A 24,199-nucleotide genomic window follows, 5' to 3' on the forward strand; every position below is an offset into this window, starting at 1 on the left:
AAAAAATATACTGAGTTCAGAATAGGATTTGAGCAATCTTAGGTACCACTGATGACAAATCAGGACTGAATTTAAAGTGTGGGAGTCTGGTGATGTGTTGAAGACAAATTAGTTGGGCATTGCATAGAGCGTTGCCCCCGGGTTGTGTATCTACTCCACTGATAGAGGAGAGGCACTGCCTGCACACCTTCCTGACCTGCAATATTGAATAATCCCAGATGCACTTCCTGATGGGTTAGCTGACCAGCATGAATCACCCTTATCCTTTATCTATAAGTACGGGAGGCACATAGCTAAACACTGGCTTTATGTTAATGAATTGGAAGTGGACCTTCCTTTCCATGCAGGTTTCTTCCTTGCTGTCTCACTTATGTTTGATGATCTTCAAACTCACTGTGACACTGAGACTCATTCAGTCTAATGGTTAACAAAGTGGTTTATCTAATTTAAGAGAAAAGTGATTTTTATTGCATATTATGAAAATGTGTTGAGCTTTGTGGGATTTCCTGGTCTTTTCCTGTGATGTCTTAGTATTGCTCATGGGGACAGACCTGTTGCTGGCACTGCTGTGTAGGTGCACAGAAGTCAATAGGGACACAAGCAAGCTGTTGAGGTATATCATAGATACTGGCATCTAGGAATGTGTGAATCTGGGGTGAGTGATTTGAACTTACTCTTTAAGGCTAAGATCTTTTGCAATAGGAGAGTTGTATTTCCCTCATCTTTCTACTAGAGGAGGTGGAGGGTTGGGAATAGATATTCTTATCTCAGGAAGACTCCCTGGCACTACTAATATTTGTCTTAACACCTGAATGCACTGTTCCTGCTTTTATAGAAGAGTTGGGTTTTGTTGTTTTTCGTTGTTTTTGTTTTGTTTTTCCTGGTGGTGACTGCAGTAGATATCTTCTGTCAATGATTCCCATAGACAGAGGCAATGGTACTTAAGGCAGAATGAGAGTCAAATGAAGAAATAAGGGCTAATAATTGCCAGAACTCAAAATTCTAAGTTCTTGCCCTTTCCTTTGAAGAAACTCCCTTCCATGTCCCGAAACTGTAATTTAATTTCTTAATTTGAATGACTTTTAAAATAGGCCTTTTCTTCCATAAGACCCACAGGAATACTGTATGTAAATATGTGATGAAAACTTCCTGGTCAGTGTCCACCGTCATCTACTTATCAGCATCACATCTTTCAAACCCTGAAAGATAGAGCAGCATTTAATTTATTTTTAATTATACAGTAATGTATTCACCACAAAGATGGTACTTAACAGAAGGTAAGGAAACTGAATCCCTACCAAAAGAGGGTTTGAAATCTGGGGAACAGCAGAATTTGAAAGAACAGACAAGGTCGATGCCCTGTGGGGTCTCAGTCAGAGTGTCCGTATATAATACACAGAGGAGAGTACAGAAGGTTAGTTCTTTTGTTTCATGAAATAAATTTACGGAACCTACAAATTGAAGATGGAGAAACTTCCCATTCAGGTGCTTTTTCTTCATCAGTGTTACATGAAGCTGATGCCTCTCCTTCAAGCATTGCAGATATAGTAACTTCTAGTTTTGTTCAAACCTAGTCCTCTATCAGCTTTCAGACCTTTCCCACTGACATTAGTACTAGAGGCAAAAAAAAAAAAAAAAAAAAAAAAAAAAAAGATAGGCTTCAGGTGGAAGAAACCTTGCTTTCTGGGAATTCCCAAAACAGAGTGACAGATTCAGATACAGAAATTGTAACTCAGATTTGAAATCAAGCTGCAAGCATTCTAACACATACATCTTGAAAATGCAAAGAGTGTGAGACCAAAGACTTTTGTCCTCATTGCTCTCTGGCCATTCAACCAGTCTCCATCCTAGGTTCAAGTACAGAGCTCAGTGTATTGCTGCACTAGAACAAGAACATGACTGAGATAACAATGAGTGAGGTGTAGGAAAATAAAGTTGAAAAAAATGGAAGAAATATAAAGTTGAAAAAATGGAAGAATGGGATCATTGGTATGACTGTGAAAGGCAGGGAGAGAAGACTGGCAGATGGGTGTAGCCACATACCTCATATCTGCTGAAGTTAATGATGTTACAGGAATCTCAGCCTGAATTTCAGTGTTCAACAAAGTGATTTGCAGACCTCCTAGGATTCCTGCTTTCAGATTCCTATGAGTGCTCCTATTAAATAACCTATTTTGATTTCCAAAGAATTCTCTTTCACATTCTCTACCACCATGCCTTCTTCACCCTTGACTTTGTGTAGGAAGGTAGGTTTCAGATTGCTCTTTGGCTCCTCATATGATAATTGGAAAGAGATAGGAGAAGCAGTTACCAAATGACTTAATACCTGAGCTAGGAATCCTGTCAGACTAAGAAGAGTGGGACAAAGTCTGAAGGCATCAGAGGAGGTAGCAGTGAAGGTCTCAGAAGAGGTCTATGTGTTAATGAGAGGTAGATAACCTCCAGTGTGATCTTTCCACATGGAAGAAGGAATGCTGCTGTTGGTACATGATATCCCCAAGAACACATGGGGCAAGAGATTGATGATGACATAGCTATTATGTATTTACAGCACCTAGAAGCCACAACTAAGATCAAAGACAAAATCAGCCTTGTGTTCCAACAGTAAAAACAAGCACAAGATGAGAAAGAGAAGGATTATGAGAGTGAGGGAATGTGAAAATGGATGTCATGTGTGGCTTTCACCATCTAAGTCCACGGTTCTGAGTGAACAGCCCTCACCTCCAGCATTCTTCCTCCAGCACTATTGACTTGCAAAGTGATATTAATTCACGTACGTCTGTGTATACAAATATGTTTCTCTGGAGTTATTTTTTTACAGATTTGGGGATCATCTGGTTTCCAACATTGCCTTTGCAGCTTGGAGGTTTGTATCTGCACAGTACTTGATCCAACCGATTGTTGAATGCTATATGCCATTCTTCCACTCCATTTCATTTCATTCTGTCTAACAAATATAGACCTTCCTGGTCCTAAATGATACAAAAAAGTACGATGTAGATGTGCTTAAACTGATTCACATCAAGCCACCCTGGATGCTGTAACGGGTAGAGCTTCACTGCTCTTCAGCATTCCACCTAACTTGTTTGGATTTGGTGAGAAATGGGATCTATTTGCTGAAGAAGAGTCACATTAAAGGTTTGTGCTGATATTCAAGTTAGCTTCTGCAGGTCCAGCTTATTAGCTAGCACTGTGCCCTGCAGAACTCCTCCTCCATCCCCAGAGGAAAATTGTGACAGCAGTATGCCTTCCTTACCACACCAGTCTAAAAATAAGACACCAGAACAACAGGCAGCAGAACAATTTCTGCAAGATGTTTATGTCCTAAGCTCTTGGCCAACTTCTTTCCTAAGCTGCCACATTGCCCTGCCTGCCTGAATCCCATCTACAGCTTCAAGAGTTTCCATCTCATCTTGTGCACACACCATGAATAACTGCCTTGTTATGTATATGCGCTATGGAAGGGTGGGGTGGAAAAATCTCTGGTAGGAGCCTGTCTTGAGCTTGCAGTAAATACTTACCCAACAGAAACATCAATGAGATTTGGCAGCTGTGAGGAGGACTTCTGGAAAGTGGTTTCAGGTTCCTAGGAAGTGAGGGAGGCATTCGGTAATGGGTGGAGATATTTTTTCTTTCCCTTGCCATTTCTTGTCAGAGAAAGGTGAAGACCTAATTCCTCCTTACTCATATAAGGAAATCCCCTGTATGGAGAAACAATATCCTCTGTACCTAGTCTATGATTGTACCATCTTTAGAGAAGTCTCAGGAGGAAGTTGTATAGTTGTTACACTTGTATAGTGTAATACCAGATCTGTCCCTCTCCAACAGCCCTGGTAGCTGTGGGAATCATACAGGCAGCCTGTCTAGGAATGTCATTCAGAGTAAGCAGAGAGCACAGTAAATGCCATCAGGAGATACCACTTTAAATCACTGAAATGTTTCTGATTCTGTAACCCTCTTAACTTCTGTGCAGTACTTGCAAGGTAAAGTAATATTTTGTCTTCCTCTTCTTCACTGTATTTCATTATCTTCCTTGGCATTAGCCCATCATTATCTAGAAATAAAATTTGAGGATTAAGGCTCCATCCTTAATTTATAGTAGGTGAATCCTTCCTTGCAATGTGTTTCCCTTCTTTTCATCCACTGCAAAACTTACCAGGCCCTGGTCTTGCATCTACTTACAAGGCACTGAGTAGTCCTGTCCCAGGGACAAAGTATGTAACTTAATCTCAGCACTTAAATGGTGAGGTCCCTAAAATATAACAAAATTAAAATGTCAATGTTTCACAGATTTTATTAAAAAAAATAAATAAATAAAAAGATAGGTCCCTTGGAGAACAACAAGAATGATCAGATGTTTAGAAAACCCAGTGTGAAGAAATGATGAAAGAAGTAGGCTGGGCAAAGCAAGAGACATCCAAATACAATATCAAGGTAGTCTTCAAATACATTAAATATTTCCTGAAGGTTGAAAGCTCTTAACTCTTTTCCACATTGAGTTGGTATTAGACAAGAAGTAATGGACTCAGATGAAAAAAAGGGGGGTTTGAATTTCGACATGATTCTTCAGCACTGGACTAGATTCTACAAAGCTGTGTAATCAATCTCCATCACTGGTGGATCTTAAGACCATTTTTCATCAGATGCCACCAAGAGTTATTCCTAGCCTATGAGATACAAAGCAGTGTCACCCTTCCTGGCAGAACCCTGTCCTGGCAAGGTGTGAAAGGGTTCACCAACAACCAGTGGGAGGCCTCGACCAGCAATGTTGCAAAGGGCTGGACTTGAGGCCCTTTCCATCCCTACAATACACTAACTTCACTAAGAGAGCGTGCAAAGAAAAGTATTTTTCATGGGGTGAATGAACTTTGTCAGGAATATGAATATGAATAGAGGATGTAACCAGCTGTTCCTAAATAAAGAATGAAATCAGCACTTTCAAAATACTTGCTGTTGTACAATACCATTATTTACCATGTGAATGTTTATTACTTGTATATAGCTTTGTAGAAAAAGTATGGTGGGCTTACTATCACTTGCACAGTTACAGGAAATCCAGCTGCACTAGAATAAGTGTTTTTTTTGGAAAGGAAATAGAAAATAAATAAATAAATAAATAAATAATTAATAATAATAATAATAATAATAATAATAATAAAACACCACAAAACAAAACCACCTTAATTCCAACAATGAAATAATTTGTTTCATATTTTTGGATTCCAGGTGATGGCATCGAGCTGTCCCCATCTGGGGATCAGCAGAATCTCAATCAGTATTATTTCAGGTGAGGTAAACTACCTCAAATATATGGCTATTCAGCTTTTCACACCCACCCAGATCTATGAGTTTTGGAAAGGCTTCAGAATCCACTGGGAGAAGGAATTGGAGCTCACCTCCCTTCCTTCACCATGTGCAAATTGTGCCTGTGTGCCTTACTCTTCTATCATGTTGCCCAAAATGCCTTGTGGCAATGGCAGAGGGGCAAATCAAACAGATAAAGTAGGCCCCAGAACCATATACAGGCAAAGGATCTGCAACCATCCTCTGTCTAGTTACAGCTCAAGTCTGAAGACTATGTGTTACTCTTAACTCAAGAAGACAAACTGTGTTAGAGAACCTCTTTGTTTCTCTATGTCTTAAAATAATTGACAGTATTATTTATAAAAGAAACTTTAAGAAAAATTTTGTACTAGCTTGGAATAATTTATAGGAAATATGTGCTTCTCAATTTCTTGCATTAGCAGAAGATAGGAATATTTTATAACTATGCTATATATTTTATACATATCATCTATATTCAATATGAAATAAAAAATACAAACTCCATCATCCAGAAGGCCATAAACATTTGACAGAAATCTTGTGTGTACCCTTTGGGAAGAATCTTTCTAATATGGATGTACTTTATATCATTTGTACTTCTCTATTTCACTCTGCTGCTTATTTTGCTGATTCTTGCTAATACATTTTTGCTAGAGATGGATCTGAAGCAATACATAATATTGGAGACAAGGAGTTGGCTTTGGCCTTCTCCTCTATTCAGAAAAGGTATTTGCCCAATAGTGGAATTACTTTTGTTTAAGTGATGCTCCATTTGCTTCTTACATTATTGTCATCCCTTCTGATGTCCCTCCTGGAGGGTGTGGAGGTTCTAAACATTAAGAAAAGAACAAAAAGCAGCAGAACATTGTGCCTATTGTGGATCTCAGCTCTCTCTCACATCTGCTCCAAGATGAGATGATTGATCACAGCCTCAAGAATGAACTGACCCCATGCAATGAAGCTATATAAACTTCAACAATATTTTGTAGCTTAATGCAAGTCTGAGGAGTTAAATAATTTTGCTCAATAGCTCTACTCTTCCCAATAAACATCAGTATGTATAATGAGCCACATAAAATTTCTTTTCAAAAGTTACACCTGCCCTCTGGGTGGTAATAGTTTATAGCTCCTCTTGTTTTCCTCACTGCTTTTTTATTTGCTTAAATGTTTATATGCAGCTTCCATCCTGTTTGAATCTACAACAGCCTGCTCTCACATAAAGGGTGGAGACATCTCTCCAGACACTGTGATTCCTGTAAACTAATGGCTTTGATTAGTTTAGATGAAAGAGACACTTATTATAAAACATCCCATGCTGGGTGCAGCTATGTGGGTGGATTGTACACCCATAAAATAGAGAAAAGCATTGTATTAGCTAGACCCATCACAGTAGGGTTTGGTGCTGCATTAGCTCCATCTGTAGTCATCTAATATTACCTTTTAAAATTCTATCAACTACAACTTTTTGCAACACCCGCTGATAAACATTTTTAGGTAGATAGAAACAACCAGTTGTATTTGGCAAGCATGTTATATAAGGAATTAAGTGCTCAGCATACAAACTGAAAGTCTGTCCTGCTTCCCACACATGAAGCCTAGTACCACTAATTTATTCCTGGGATTGCAAGCAAGTTCTCTGCAAGTGTAAGATCCTTATTTGGGCCTTAGAGTACGGCATAGAATATTTTCTTTTGTTTCCCTCTATTTTCCCTTCCTGGTTGTCATTAGAGAACACAAAACATGGACAATGCTGTCTACTATAGGAATTATTGACAATGTGTGGTCTTTTGGGGGCCTGTAGAGGAACAAGTGTTATCATTAACAGAGACATCTTCAGTAGAAACAGGAGCAGAAAGTGATGTCTAATAGTCTAATACTATACCAAGGCAAGAAGGCCTCATCATGTTTTAATTTGTGTTAACAGAATGTGTTTAGACTGGGTGAGGAGGATGTTTTGGCATTGGGTGATGAGGATGTTTGGTTAAGCCACTTGCTAAGTTGGGTAAATCTGACATCAAAGAGTTTGATAAGATATTTCTAAGATCTTTGCGACTTCAATGATGTTGCTAGTGCAGAAATGATATAAAGATAAATGAACTGACACTTAACCAGTTAAATAGGTTACCCCCCAAGTATATTGTAGAGTAGATGGGCATATGGATCTAGACGAAGTGGGCAGAGTTTTGAAAAGGCATGGCTTTCCAGAGCTTTCTATAGCAAACTTAGCAAGTAACTGCCGATCATTTTCTTCTGCTGGGCAAGGATGGTGCATATGGAAAGGATAATGAGCTGCTTCTTGGATGTTGGGAGAAAATAATGCTAGACAGAAATCAAGAGACTAACTTAAATTAACATGTGATGACTTGCTGAGCTTTCAGTGTGACTAGTTAGCAACAATCCTAGCAAAAGCGGCAAATATGTAATTAGACTTACCTGAGTAGAAGGCCAATGGAAACCTCTGGCAACACAAGGAGTATAGGAGACCCAAAACAAATAAGGATGGTCTAAGCTTCTGCCAGATCTCTGTGAGCTGCAGAGAAAAACCTTAGTGTCTCCACTACACAGTGGAGGAATACAGAGGATGGTCTGTAATCTATGGCTCTATCTATACCTTTTTGAATTTCTGTCATGTGGGGGAAGATTGCTGACCAGAAGGTCTTGGACCCTAGGAAAACACTCAGCACTTCATATGACGCAACATTCACGTGAGAGGGACCTTCTCTTACATTTAGTACAGGGGGACACTGATATGACTTGAAATTTTAAGTTGTACAAGAAATAAAAATGTTATAGAACATTACTAACTGAAAAACTGCAAATGCTCTTTCCAGTATACTCAAGAAAGTGTGTGCATAGCATCATCTTACTCCCTTCTCCCTTCCTGTGTTATCTACTTGGGCACCCCAGCCAGGGTCTAAGGTATCTCCTCTTCTTCACCAGTACAAGGTGACTCACGAGGTTAATGTGCTCAGCCACAAATGATAGATGATTGCTCAAATTACTTATCCATGTTGCTTTCTACAACAGCAGAAGGCAATGATTCTACTGGAGCTAACACAGGAAGCCAACACGGTCTTTCATTCTAGTATTAAGAAAGTTTGAATGCTGTCCTGGGCCAGCTCCTCCATTGTGCTGGGTCAGGTTGCACTGACTGCTGTAGCCATTGCCCACCCTCTGCCAAGACCTCTGTGGGTGTATGAGGGTTGGACCTAACCCAGTACCACCAATGTCTCTGAGAAGACTTTCTTTCACTTCAGTAGTTATTAGCAATTGGCTAGAGAACTCTATCTGGTTTTCTCCCTGACCCAATTTTCTTGTAAGATGAGGTTTGGAAGTAGGGTTTTATATCTAAACCACAGCTAGTCAGGGAAGGAAGGTGATATGAAACAAGAAGAAAATGAGTTCTTCTTCTACTCAGTTAAAAAAAGTTTTTGTTGTAGAGTAAGTCCCTAGCTCCTTTCTTTTCTGGGGTCTCAAAGCAAGACATATGTCAAACCCAGCTAATGAAATTCTGTTTGTCTTAATGGTCCTTCAGGGACGGAAGATTCTTGATGATCAAACCAAGATGACACCTGCTGCTACTAAGTTCTGTTCCTCAAAGCTCTGAGACAATCCCAGCAGATAAATGATATAACATGTTTCCCATTACAGTATTGCTATAAAGCTGGAGAGCCTTATGTTTACCATGTAAATAATTAGTCACCAGCAAATCAGAAAAAAACAATTAAAAATCCTACCATCACCTTAAGTTACCTGCCAAACGTTTACCTCTACTTGTCTTTTAGGGCACTTATTTTTTGCCGTGTGGTCCTGGTTCTTGATTAATTTAACAACCCCTCTGCCTTTTGACAGTAAAAGAAAAGAAGAGGTGATTATTACAGTTACTGCTCTTGCTTTGCCTTGAAAGTCCATTCTAAAGAAGGCATTAGAGAAGGCTTTCTTGTGGCTGAGAGATCAGATTACCACAATTAAAGTAAAAAGGTGTGGTGCTATTTACTCTGCATGTTATGACACATGAAAGAAAGTGATTCAGGCAAGAAAAATAATTACACATTAATTTGTGTTTGGCAACTTCGTTCCATATACGTGGCCCACAGAGCTTAGATAAAAAGCTGTTTTGTCCAGTGTGTTCTTTGTGTAAGCTTGGAGTAAGGCTTATGCCACTGCATTACGTTTTATGAGGTGCTGCCTGTGAGGGGATGAGGAAATACACGGGTCTAACCTCCTGATCATATACCATGGCTCTGCCTTGGAAGAATTTTTCATCACGAAGCCCCATACTGCCACACAGATTTCACCCAACTGAAAATTTGTACTGCAACCCAGAAACTTCTCCTAGGTTTGACAGAATTCTTGCAAATCTAAGGAGAACACAGAGTTTCTGGGTTAGTTAATAGAGTTGGATATAGGACTTGGGTCTGAATAACTGAAGGTGAAACTCAGAAAACCATAATTAGCTATGTTCATACAGGTTTCTGTAAACTTGGGGGTAGCTGCAGCATGCACTCAGCATGGCTCAAGAGGAGTTTCAGTCTTTGCAACTGCATAATGTGTGTGTAATAAATCATGTGTGAACTCCTCTTGTGTCTTGAGAAAATATCCCCGTCACTCTATTGGCAATAACGCACAGGGAGGCAAGTTCCAAAACACCCAGGAGGCTTTCAGTGGTGTCACACCAGGTTTAGCAGTGCATTAGAAATGCAGGACATTAAAACTGTGAAGAATGATCCAATCTGAACACGATCAGCGTGACTACAGCACAGCTCCCTCACTGTAAATAATTTCAGCAATAAATTCTTGCCAAAACCAGTTAATCTCAGACATACTGCAGTTTCTGTGCTAGGCAGATGTTAATTTTACAAAAATGATCTTCAACTGGCATTCCTGCAGGTTTTCACAAAATGGCATGCAGACATGCATATCAGGTCTGGGAGCATAACAGTCTCCTCATTTGAGAAACTACGCTCAAAATGGAAGAAACACCAAAAGAAGCTTTGAAATGAGACACTGCTATCTTATTTTCATTTCTATTTTTGGAGAAACTCTCTGCACAAGTTTATACAGTTCTACTGACTTCAGGACACGCTAAAGTTAATAGGACGATGACAATAGAAGATTTGGCCCTTAGGAGAATATACTCATATCCCTATAGTAATAACTTAGTTCAAGGAAACAGCAGTTATTCATAACATGAAAAGAACAAATACATGAAATGTAAACCTACAAAGCTTCATTTTCCCACAAAGTAAGCTTTTTGCATAAATCATTACCCATTGCAAAGAGGCAGGTTTAATATTAATGAAAAGTTTGCTGTTCCTATATCAATATGTATGTTGGACTGATTGCCTGAGTATGGAAAGTGAATATATTTACATTAGTAAATAAAATAAAATTTTTGAACATACAGGAAAAATCCAGCCAATGGAACTGCGTTTGTTTTCTTGTAAAAGTTAGAGGAACAATTTTTATAGAACAGTCTAGAATGGTATCATTTATTCTGTGTGCTGGTGAAAAATTATATTAATTTAATTTGGAAATTGCTGTCTCTTTTCTTTTTGCCAACCTATTTTTAATCTTCCAGACAAGAGACACTGAGCTTTTTTTACACAACACTACAAGGTATTAATTTTAATCTGTGAGGCTAGGGAATGCATGATACTTTGCTAAGATTATTTTATTAGCATGGCACTGGGATGGCTGCATTACCTGCAACTGGCAGGGAGTGCCTTCTGTAAATTATAAGAAAAGAGCTCCACAGAATCCCTTTATACTTACAATTCTTTTGGTTTGCACTCAGTTTTTGCAGTGATTGATCAGGGCACTGTATGGCACAGATAGCGCAAGCACAGCTGCACCCACCAGGTGAAACTGGAAGTCTGCCTAGACCAGTAGCCTCTCTTTAGCAGTGGCCAGAAGCAGATATTAAGGGGAGAGCATGTGAAGAGGACAAGCACGTGGTGATTATTCCCTAGGATTTGCTTTCTGCCTCCAGCTGTTTGTGGCTTAGAGATAGCTCAAGCCAGAGTTGGCGCTTGCCAAACCAAGAGCTCTCAGAACATCAAACGTGCAGAAAGGCACTTTCATGTATATCATTAGCAGGACAAAATATGTTTGTGGAAGGCTGCTAAATGTCCATTTTGAACCACTAGCTTCTTCTAAGAAGAAAAAATACAAACGTTTCTTTAAAAAGATAAACATGCAACTGGCGCATCCATTTCTGAGTGCTTTTGAATGCTCTGTATACTGGCAGGTGTTAGTGCTAAGAAACACAATTAAAGTCTGAGTAGTCCCAGATCATAATGGTACCTCTGCCAGGTAGCCTCAATTGCTTGCCTTATACCTGCCCCAGGGGACCTGGAAGGTGGCCAGAGTCATTGACAGAATTATAAAATGTAGGTGCACCTTCTAAAGTCTCTGAAATGGTTTAAAAAAAAAAAAAAAAAAGAAAAGAAAAGAAAAAAAAAAGATGAAGAAGAAGAAAAGAAGTGTGGTGTTTCCATTGTGCTTCAGAAAAACAAACCCTTCAGGAAGAAAAAAAAATGGAAACACATGAAACGCAAATTGGATACACTCAAAGTTAATGAAAGGAAAATCTTTTTCCATTTTAGTTAATGTCTTAAATTAGAATTTTGGTATAAAAGCTGGAAAACAGATGGAGAGGATTTTTTTTTTTTTTTTTTTAATAATTTGTTAGTGAATTTGAGACTCATGAATGAGAGTAACTAATAATAGCACTGGCCAGAGCAACACTGTGTGGACTTGTAGTCCATGGTTTCTCCACTGTACTTCTCCCACTGCACTGGAGGAACATGTGTCCCTTTGCTGAATGTAGCACCTCCTGCTGGTCTAATTCAACCAGAAAGCCACTAAATTTTTTTCCAGTATCTTGACTTATAGTACAGATTTTTCACTTGCTTCTCCATTCTCTGTTGTTCATTAGCACACTCCATTTCTGACCATCCCTACAGAGACCTTGTATTCCACCTTGCTCAACCTGATGCATCTTGACTTTAAAGCCTTATGCTGTCCTTATGTTCTGGCCTTCCCTGTTTTTCACCCCTGATTTTAACTAGGGGCTGCTCATTGTAACATATTATTCAGACCTTCCACTGGTCCTTTCACTCCCTTTGGTAAAACTCACAAGTACTTTTGCAATTTGCATTGACAAAAGTCAAAATGAAAAGTTATAAATACTTGTCTAGAAATTGCCTACTGTTTCTTTTAAAGAAAGAAAGAAAAAAAAAGAAAAGAAGAAAGAAAGAAAGAAAAGAAGGAAGGAAGGAAGGAACACCCTATTTCTCTTTCAATTCCACAGTTTGACATGTATTTCTTCCTCTGTTTTTATCAACCATCTTGTTTGCATAGCTGCTCCCCAGGATATTTGTCACGGCTGGCTTACAGCACACTCTGCTGATTTACAGCAGCAATTAATAATTTCATATCTGTTGGGAGGAGATGGATTTCTATCTTACAAGGATGAGTAGCAAATGATACCCACAAGTCTGAAAAATGCTGATGAGCACTTTTTCATCCAAATCAAAACACAGGGTTCATGCCCAGGTGACAAACTGGAGATGAAGACGTTGCGCAAGCATGGAAGGCATCAGACAGCTGCTCGCAAGTCCTGGGTGGGAGCGGGACAGACTTTTCTGTCCTGACTCAGTGGTGTCTGTCCTTCCACCTGCTGGGCGAGATCCTCCACTCCTGTTAGCCTGGCCGGCTCTGCTGGCACCCCACGCTGGAACTGGATGGCCCTGCTCAAGCTCAAATGCTGCGGGTGCTGTAGGTCAGCGGCTGTGAGCAAAGTTGTGCAATTAAACTTGCAAAGCACCAGCCCACACTGTAGACAGCCCTATCTGATTCTTAACTTTATGAGCAACCACATTGACACACACTATTGATTGGTAGGATAGGGAGAGGGAAGGGGAAAAAAGGCCACATTTGGTCCTCTCAGTAAAATCTTTCTAGGCCAGAGTTTTGGACTCTGCCCTTCTTTGTATGCTAACTCACAAAAGTAGATTTGAGTCAAGAGGAGTTCCTAAATTTCTCTGCAAACAGCAGCAGAGTGAAAAAGAGGAGTTTGTACAAACACAAAGCAGCAAGAGACCCTTCTTTCAGTGTAGCTTTTTGTTGCGCTTCTGGGTGTTCACTCAGCTTGGAGACAGTACCAATTGTCCCAGGCAGTGGACTGTGAAAAGTCTGCAAGTGCAAAAGAGGCACAGAGGCTCCATTGATAATAGTAATAATTTTATTTAGTAGCTGCCCATAAATTGTTTCTGCCCCAAGTCCTGTTTATTTCCATGTACCTGAGTGTTCACTGGTAACAATATAACTGGACTTCCAGAGTCTTTATCCTGACCTTGCCTAGCATTTGAACTCCTTTGCAGCTTAGCACATTTTTGACCTTTTCCAAAGCTGTGTGGCTTTCCCTTCCCACTCTGCTATCCCACCATAACCCACCATGCTCTGGTCCTCCAAAGTTTTCCTACACTAAACCAAGGTTGGTAAGCAGGTACAAGAACACTAAGATGCCCCCACTGTTAAATCCCTGAGTTCAGGCTGGTTTCTATGTGCTGAGTGTTTTAGGAGAGGGGAGCATCTAGCAGATGAAGAATGCCTTTGGGGTTTTTACTGTCCAGTGCTGAGCATGCTGTCAGTATTCAAAATGCTGAGAAGTAGCAAGTGTTGACCTGAAACATGCAACACCTGTGTGAATATTTTCCTAAGTATTCCTAAGTATAAGCTTGAAACTAATGGAGGAACAGGCAAAGGAGGAAGGGGGCAAGTCTCCCTAGGTTTTATTGAATGCTTTTAGTCATTTGAACTGACCATAAGCCTAAGGTACCTTGGATAAGGCCTGAAATGTTAGCTTTGTACACATATATAGATCCCTTTAATAACCTGGATGTACACAATTGCCTTTCAACCTAGAGAATTATATAACACTTCACATGGTTTTGCAAGGAGTGTACCAGGGAGTATTTGAAAGGATCTGAGCCAAGAAGCTGTACAGACAGCAAGGCGTCTGTGTTGCCACTACAAAGTGGATGTTAATTACCTAAAACAATACATGTAATAGGCGAAGAGAAAAATGCTCTGCATTGCCTTGCCATACCCACTCATCTAGTGCATCTCTAACTGCACAGTTATTTAGCCTGGAGGGATCATAATTAGCTGCTTCATAAATTAATAAGGGAAAGGAGGAGGGAAGGGGGAAAACTACCAGTGCAAGAATGGTGGGAAACTTTAGATAGGATGTTTCTCGAAGAATGTCGTTAGCACGCATAATTACTTCATTAAATAAAGACACATACAAATGCACAAGGATTCTCTGTCCCTCGAGAGAGAAGGGCTGCTTGATGGGCACTGCATGGCTCCTTGTTGAAGGACACCCTGTAGGTGCCAGGCAAATATGAGGTGACTGCCACACTGTGCCAGCATGCTAAAAAGCTTCCCAGAGAAAATGGAGTCATGAGATATGGCCAAATGGTGTTACGAGCACCAGTTAGGGAAGCCTTGTGTGGTTCATCACAAGCAAGGTGAAGACTTGTATCGTCCCTGCTCTACAGATGTAGAAACTGAGGCAAACAGGGACATGTCTTGCTCTAAGTCGCTTAGCAGGTCAGGGTCAGGCCAGCTGCACTAACCACCACTGCCAAACTCCGACTGTGTATAATGAACCTATTGGAATCCTATTTGCATTAGTTAATTACAAGTTCATAAAAAGAATGGGGTTTATTTCCTCTATTATGCAAAGAATTTACAAGGTGGGAGAAGCATCTGACCAGTTTGCAACCAGACACTAGACCCATTTAGCTAATTAGCCAGTTCCAGGCTGGCAGTTGGATGCATTCATACATCTTCCCCATTGCCACAGTCTGTTCTTGAACCAAATCCTCTCACAAGACAGCTAAATTACCTCTGAAAACACAGGAAGGGGACACATGCTCTGGCTGACCAGAGACAGTGCACTACGTTCCTCTCTGTGAATTCTCTTCCACAGACTTCCACACTTTTAATCTGTTAATCCACAGCAACTCATCTTGGATCCAGAGCCTGCCTTTATGGGCTGTTTCTGCATATTTTTTCCCTTAAGAGCCAGGCTTCTTGAATCGCAGGGAGGTGAGGGATGTGACTTGACTGTAGTCCAACAGCAAGTCTCAATGATTCAAAGTCAGAAGTGGAATTCAGCTCCCAGGCTTCAAGGAAAACTGGGCCAAAAGGAAACTCTGCTTTTCCCATTCTACTTTGGCCAGCAAGCTAAAAGTTAGGCAAATAGGAAGCATGTCCCACCCTAATAATATGGAGAGCGTGCTTTTTAAAACTGCAGCTGGCCCTTTTTTGGTGGTAACTAGTTTTCTACAGGAATATGTGGGATTTCAATAGAAAGGCATGTGGAGTATTTTCCATTTGAGTTTAAAGTATCCCCTGTGTATGCTTATTTGCATTAATCCTTACTAAACACTTCTTCATCTCCTGAGCTTCTTCCTTTTCCTTCAGTGCTGAAAGAGATTTTGTTTGTCTGATTGTTTTTTTTTTTTTTTTTTCTTTTTTTTTCTTTCTGTTGTTTTTGCTGTTGCCAAGTATCTTTATGGTCTTCATCCCTTTTTGCTTTTTGGCCAAGGGTCTGGCAATTTCTCCAATGAAAGCAGTTGCTGATATCCAGGAAGTATTTTTTCTTTACATTAAAGCCTAAGTTTTATTTTTTTTTCCTCCCACTCCTGAATGCCCATTTTAGATTGTTCATCTCCTGCCTAACTTTTGCTTTATTTCCTTATCTCCCTACATGCTCTTCACTCTCAGGATGGTGTTGGTCTTCCTGTTTAGATCCACGCACTGGCTCCCCAGTCTCTAACCATGACTCTTCCTGGAGCCTCTTCTGCTTTCTACAGCCCATCTCAGGCTTCTCAGCATCCTATAACCCCAGGACACATTCTCATGCCTTTATTTGACCAAAAAAGTAAATTTCGTATACGTTACTGGATTCAGTAATGCTTTTTGCAAAGTAAGAATAGGATATACCAGCCTGATTTGAGCTAAAATTTGTGGAAAGTTCATGTTGAAATCATATTTCATAAAATTTCTGAAAGTCTTACTTGACATGACCAAATTACTGTGTCCTACTTTGCCAGCTCCCTGACTGGGTCTTTATCCTTCCTCCATGGAGGAAGGCTAGGGAAAACCTTTCCATCAAAAACTGAGCTGGCAACAATAAGCCTTCCCCCTCCCTCTACTTTTCTCATTATAAATTTCCATGGCACAATAAAGCATTTTCCAACCAAGTCTAGTGCTGAACATATTGACAGAGCTAAATACGTTGAGCCATTTAGATCTGGGGTTTTCTGGTCCGTTGGCTTACTAAAACTGTTGACTTTCAATGGCAAAGTTCCCACTGACTTCAGAGAGACTTGGATTTCACCCTGTGTGGTTTGAGCATCTGCGACCCTGCCTTGTGCAGAGTATGTCATGATCAAGTTCTTAAAGGTAAACAAGCACAAGAGGCAAAAATACATCAAACTCATTCAAATCCTTGCATCTATAATAATTAAATAAATTTTCTTTTAGTGCTGTATACTTTATAAACTATATCCTTTTAGGTAGATATCTGTACTCTTAATTTAGTATTGTTTTTCAATAAAATATATGCTCTTTGCTCTGAGGATATTCAATCTCAGTCTTTTCACCCACTACCAGGAGCAGTAAAGAGGGATTTATGACAAGCGGGAACTTTTTAAGGATTTCTTCTGTAAGCCTAAGTAGTTCCTTGACCTAAGAAACCTATAGTTTTCTGGAGTTGGAAAATCTCCTGTGTTAAAAACTTTGGAGGGTTAGGTCTAAGTACATCAGATTCATGACTTCAGGCCTCATCTTAAATTCATGTTTAGCTTAACTGATTTCAATGGGATTATGATGACATAAAGTGGGGTAGGTGGGTCAGACCTCTCATTTCTATTTTGATTGTGCAGCATTATTCCATAAGTATCCAGATAAACTCAGTTTTCTCTCTGTGAGCATGAGTCATTCACTGGGTGGTGAGAATGCAAGGTCTAGTCTTCTTCTGGCAATTCCTGCAGGTGAGAAGTGAGGTCATGTGAGATCACACATCACAGCAGTGCACTCCTATGGAGGGCTCACCAAGTCCAACGAGAAACAGAGACATGTGTGAGACACTCCCCTGAGGAACAACTGAGTGCGAGAAATGACCTTTCACTAGCTGTCCCATAACCATACTTTCATCCACTCTTCCTAGCATTGCAGTCTGTTGCTGCTCATGGGAAGGTTTGAGGAGAGCTCTGGCCATGCCCTTGTGATGTTCCCTCCCTCAGTAAAATTGCCAGCTCTGTTCTCCAGGGATAACAAAAGCCACATGGAGATGGGCGCCATTGTCAGGAGCTACATCTTAATATTGATTCTGGAGCCCACATATGTGGGGAATTTTCTTCACTCTCTAGCAGTGGTCAGGATTTCAAACTCCTTTAGGTGATGGCCTCAAGCTTAAATATAGTATGTGGTAGCTGCTGCTTTTGCCTCCAGAGTCATTAGCAGAGGCATAACACTTTGGCAACATTGATGGTTCAAGGGCAACACCAACTTTATCACTTCAAAAATTACCCAGTGGGAAAAACATCTATCAAATAAAAATTCAAGTGAAGTTCGGAAACCAGGAACCCTGGATGTATGGGAGTCAATTAAAATACAAGCACCTCATTCACGCAAACACAAGAGTAATTAATTCTTCAAAGTCCCAAGCTCTTGTACAAGAGGCAATTAAAATTGCTCTAGACAGCCATATACAAGCATGGATTCCTCCCTGCTCAAACTGGCCCTGAAATCCGACAGCTAGACTTCAGTGGTGTTTCTGGAACTACCTGGGGTTTTCAAACCCTCTGCAGGTGTTTTCTCCCTCTTCCCTTCTCTCTGACCTGTCTCTTGCCAGAGCCTTAGAGTGTGCTGCAAAATGGATGTACTGCAGAGGCAAGGCATGGTGTAAGGTCCTTCTTCCTCTGCTGCCTGTTTGGGGACATCAAATGACTTAATGCTTCATCTCATGATCTTCCAAAGTCTTCTAAGATGTAAGAATCAACTCGTGCCTGACTCTTGAAGAGCTGGGTAAATAAGGCAGATACACAACGGACTGAGACCTTGGCAAGGAGTTCTACATTTAGGGCATTCGATTCACAGCCAAGGGGAAAGGGCTACCACCATCCTGGGGTATTTCTTGGGCTTTCCATAGCCCACCACGGGGCAGAAAAGCTGTCTCTCATTTTGGAGAACAGTTTGGAGAGTAGGCTAAAGCAAGGACTCTCATACGATAGCCATTCTATCAGCTCAAATGTCAAATGCCTCTCTGCATCATGCATAGAGACTTGCTGACTGTAAAATCAGAACAAATTGTGCTTGTTACATTTTTGTACTGCATCTGCCTTGGTGTTTTGAAGCACTTTACAAAGCTGCTGAAGGAGTCTTCAACTCCCCTTCCCCAGCAAATGCATGCCCTATGCTGCTGACGCACGGAGAAGTTAATTGAGTTAATTTAAGTCACACCGCATCGTTGGCAGAGCTGTGGAAGGAACCTGGGAGACCTGGGGAACTTCTCCTCTCCTATCCTCTGGCTGCAGGGTTGTAGCAGTCCCGCCGTCAGCTAGGAGACGGATTTCGCCAGCACAGAAGTGTCGCTGGACTCAGCTAATAAACAGCTTAATGCAGTCTTGTTACAAGATCTGGCATACGATATAACTAGGAATAGGGCTGAAAAGCATGTTGCGGAGAGGATTTCACTAATGCCAAGATGCAGACTAGATGTAGGGCAGGTATATTGCAAAACAGTGGTTTTGCCCCAGATGAGTACAGAACTGCAACACATGATCTTTTTTTTTTTTTTTTTTTTTTTTTTTTTTCCAATTCTTACTGCTAAGGGTTCTGTGTTGTCTCTTGGAAAATGTATTATTATCTAAAAGTTAAAAGAGGTGGGTAGAAAAAAAAATATTGTAGTGCCAAAAAAAAAAAAAAAAGGAAACATATGAGTCTTCCCCCATAGAAAATGGAAAGCCCTGATCTTGTAAACTTTCTTTAAAAAAAATAAAGTGAACTGCAAGACTAGAGAAGGCAGACATAAAATCTAAATCAAAACTTGAGTGAGCAAGACTTGAAAGAGAGTGTGTTTTGTGTTTCTTTTCTTTTCTTTTTTTTTTTTCTTTTTTTTTTCTTTTTCCTGCTCGAGGGATTGTAGGTAAATAAAGCCTGGCACTAACACTGCTTCTTAAAAACTTGTTCTGAAGAAGGATGAAATCAACAGGTTGAGGTGCTCTTTACTTCAGAATTAGTCAAATTAACTGAACCAGAAGCAATAGATTATCATGGAGCTCCAAATTTCATCTGTGGCTTCTTGTGCCAGCCATGTGACACCTGTCTTTGACATTTAGCAGCCTCACACAAGGCTCTAAAGGGGAAATTAATTTCCTTTCTCTAGCCAGGGAACTGTCTTCTCTTTTCTTTTTTAAATCTCTTTTTTCTCTTTTTTTTTTTTTTTTTTTTTTTTTTTTTTTCTGTCGCCAAGATTTCTGACTCATGGCACATGGAGATGGTATTAGTCACAAGCTATTTCCTGTTTTCAAGATAACCTCACAGGCTGGGGCTTCACGGTCAACAGCACAGCCAGGTGGAGTGCAAGGTAGATGAGAACCAAACACTGGCAAACACCAAGCAGGAATAAAACCTGTACATAACTGGTTGTTTATCCTCACAGGCATCTTTTTGTTGTTGTTATTTTTCTATAAAGGAAGGGCATTATTTGAAAGTCCTTTATATTCATGTATTTGTCTCATGTGAGTTTTCCCAGACCAACACACCAAACGTGTCTTTACTTGCCCTGCTCTCAGAGCAAATTTGGTCGTTAGCTGTTCAAAGCAATGCTCTTGCCTTGTTGCAAACTTACCTAGTGCCTGGCATGAGGACCATGTCAGATAGTCAGGAAAGGTTCAAAATCATTTGCTGCAACCAGGGCATGAGGGTCTTCCGTGTCTCACCGCTTTCTCAGTCTTGTCTGGGGTACAAATGCCAGTGCAGAAGGAAGGCATACCCCCAGCTCAATGAGTTTTACTGTAGTGCCTGCTTCAGCCTGTGGTGTGGTTGTGCCTGTAGCTATTGCCTCCTAAAAAGCAGATCTGTCTGATGCCAGTTCAGTGGCTGAAAGCAGAGGATTACACCTCAGTCATCAAGGAACCTGTTCAGTTCAGGGAGGTCCCTGGAGTGGGGTAAGGCAGCAGTCAGAATAGCTCTAAAATGGATCCTGATGTTACTCATCCATACAGAATTTATGGGTGCCACATGAAGAGTGAAGTGACCAGACCCTCTCACCTCCATCCCACTTCTGCTGCTGCTCTGTCCTCCTCCCCTTTAGCTCCAACTGTGCTCAGAGCTCAGGCTCAGCCAGGACCAGTGGTGCTGGAGAGGTGAGACTTCACCCCGGGCAGACATCTCCGAGTTAAACATAAAATCTTGGCCCCATGGGCTCCTGCTGCTGACCCAGGCAGATGTATACAGCCTATATTGAAACCCAGGGAGCCACAGTTACCAATTGCAAAGATAGCAAAATTAAAACTCACTCAGGAACAGAACTGTAATTGCACCTCTGAATTGCACTACGAACATCCTTAGGCATGTGGGATAGATGTTGCCCCTGATTTATTGCTGTGCATGTTGATAGCAAGTTTGTAATACTTCCTTTCCAAAATACGTTAATTTTCTAAAGTGCACTGGAACATGTGCACCCACCCTTGGCAATGCAGCTAGCTTGGGGGGAGAAAATGGTTGCCATTTTAAAGCAAACTGCAGCATTAAGCAACTACCTGGGATAAGAAGGCAAGAAGACTTTACCTGAAAGGAACTGCAGGAGATATGAAAGCAGAAGGCAATTATGCAAATTGAAATTGGAACGGGATTACTCAGGCTAGAGCCATTTACTTTAGCAAAGCGTGCCATGGGTTTTAATGGGATGAGTGTGCCAGGGGAGTGGGGCTGGCTGTACCTGGGATATGCCACTGCCTGTACCTGGGAGATGGCACTGCTGGCAGCACAGCAGCCTCAATGCCACAGAGAGTGTGAGCCAGTGCCAGCTCTCTGCTGGCCATAGCACCATGGGATGCCTGTGGCCCCCACCCTCATTTTCACTGTGCTAAATGGACTGAAGGACAAAGGAGGCACTGACTTAGTGTGCAGAGCAAGGAAGGCTATGGCAAGGAGGAAAGGAAAAACAGGTGGACTACTGCTAAACCAGCCAGGACTTGGCTTGGGTGTTTAGAAGGTCTTGGAGTGTTTTTGAGGCTGTGTCTGGGCAGATTTAGAGGGCATTGCACCACTGCGTCTATCCCAATGCAAGTATGCTGTTGCGTGTGGAGGAATAAGCTACTCTGGAAACTCAGTTTGTTACCAGGAGGAAAACATGTTTGTGGTTGTCATCTCTGGACATTGTTCTCAGTATACCTCACTCATCCAGTATTCCCATTGCTGCCAGTTTGGGAACTGAACCATGCTGGTGAACTTTCTTCTCAGCCATTCTTCAGCCATTCTTGGGTTTTGAAGAAAAAAAAAAAAAAGAAAGCCAATTAAAGGTGATTTTTTTTTTTTTTCCCGACTACCCTGAAAACAAAAGGAATGGATAGCAACTCCTTCAGCTCATAAATATGGGCTAGTACATGCTGAAAGTAATTGTTATCATCATATGTGGTTAAAATTAGTCACCAGCAAGTTAAAACTAAGCATTACATCCAGATTCATTGCTGAAATGCCCTTGCTACTCTGTAAAGTGCAGAATGAAATAGCAAGAACAGGATAAAACTCTCCCAGAGTTTTTATTTTGGATCAATGCTAGCAGAGCAGAGAATTTCACATTCAGACATCAGTAAAGGTCAGAAGAACTTCAGCTTCTGGTCTCAGCCAAAAGTAGCAAAAACACAGTGAAGATTTTCCAGTCTCAGAATGTTAATAGCATTGGGGCTGTTCAAGCCATCTATTACCGTCTCTGTGATCTGTGTCTTTGTGCTTTGAATCGTTGTTTTCCTCAATTTACAGAGCTCAGTCCTTTGGGTACCAGATGCAAAAGAGAGAACCCAATCATTAGGTCATTAGAGAACAGGAAGATGACTGTTATTTATCTATTCCTGGTCCAAGCCCTCCCACCTGTGTTCTCTGTGATCTTGAACAAATGACCGAGACTTACGTTTTTGGTTATTATGTATTTCTGTGGTCATGAGTCGCCTGTGCAGCACTGAGCTATGCACATATTATGGGCTCCCACGTCCTCTGACAGTCCTGAGTATACCTGAGACTGAACTCACTTTAAAAAATGGAGACTGTAAAGTATTTATCTGCCAAAGTTTTCCTATCTTAAAAGCAGGACAATTGTACCCTACGTTGGTACTGGGAAGGTGAGTTACAAAGCTTGATTCCAAAGTGTTTTGAGTAGAATCCTTGGAAAACCTCTAAATTCTGTATGGAAATCACTATAGGAGTTTTTATAATACTTTTGTTATAATTTTACACACAATCAAAACCTCTAAAACACACAAACTGTCTGCCATGAAGAGACTTATTTAACCTGGTCAGTAATGGATAAGCCAACCCCCTAAATTATGAATCCAGCTGTGATATGAATATTGGCAGAGACTTTGCTAATTACGTATGGGTGCATCTTGGCTGGGATTAAAAAAAACAAAACCCCACCACAAACATGATTCCCCTCAGCCCTCTCCTGACAGAATTTTTTGTCTTGAATGAGGAACGCTTCCCCGGCTTATTTAATGACTCCCACACAACCAAGAAAAATCGTTGAGGTTTTGTGATAGATAACTTTCCTCCTGGTGTTCCCCCCACTGAAAACCAGTGTTTACAGTTTAAGGAGTTGGCATCAGTGTCACCCTGCAATTTTCACCAGCTACAAGTATATCAAAAGGGAAGCACGCGGGGTAACCACTGTCCTGAGTCAGGGTAGAATAAAAGAGCTAGAGAAGGGTGGATGAAGCCTCTTTCTTAACCTGCCCAAGGAAAACTGAGACCCTGTCGGAGAGACTTTCACATCTCTGAATGCTGTTTGTGACCACCTGGGTGTGGCAAAGGTCTTCTCTGAAAGACAAACTCATGAACTCACTCAGAGCTTAGCAAGCAAAGCAGCATCCAGTGCAAAAAAGGTCAGTGGGATGGATAATTTCAGACTGGTGGTAAAGCTATTGGTTTTGAAGCTAGTAATTTCAAGTTGTACATTACAACTATATAAGTGAGAAAAATGTTATTCTCTATTTCCCGAAACAATCTTTTGATATATGGGGTTAGGTTAGTTGTTGTAGTCCTAAATCTCCATGAATGTAGTTGTAATACCTGTTTAATAAAACTCCAGAGGTGATCTCTTTTTATCAGCCTATCATCTGTAATTAAGGCATTTAATATCCAAAGCCTTTGATGTCATGTCATCTTTGAAACATAAATAAGAAGTTTGTCTCCATCCTAAAAATTAAGATAAATGACTTGGAAGGGCATGCCCCCAAAGGTACTTTTAAAATCTATTTGGATATTTTAATAGCAATCAGAAAAAAAAAATAAAAATAAACAAACAAGAAAACCGATAATATTAAAAAGAAACATTGGAAAGAAGCTTAAAACAGAGCCTTATTGGAAGTGAGTAATATGGTTTACATCTCAGCAAAGAGACCTGGACAGGATTAGGTTTACTACTCTTTGTTGTAAATTATTTTTATTTTTATTTTTTTTTCCAGAGTATTTGTTTATAGTGAGGTATCTCAAAGCACTGAAATTAATTCCCAGTCACCCTCCCTGTTGCTATCAGATAGAAAAGCAGGTCCTGGCACCCCATGAAGCCATG

The sequence above is a fragment of the Aythya ferina genome (genome assembly GCF_964211825.1).
Source record: "Aythya ferina genome assembly, chromosome: 14".
NCBI classification, from domain to species: Eukaryota; Metazoa; Chordata; class Aves; order Anseriformes; family Anatidae; genus Aythya; species Aythya ferina.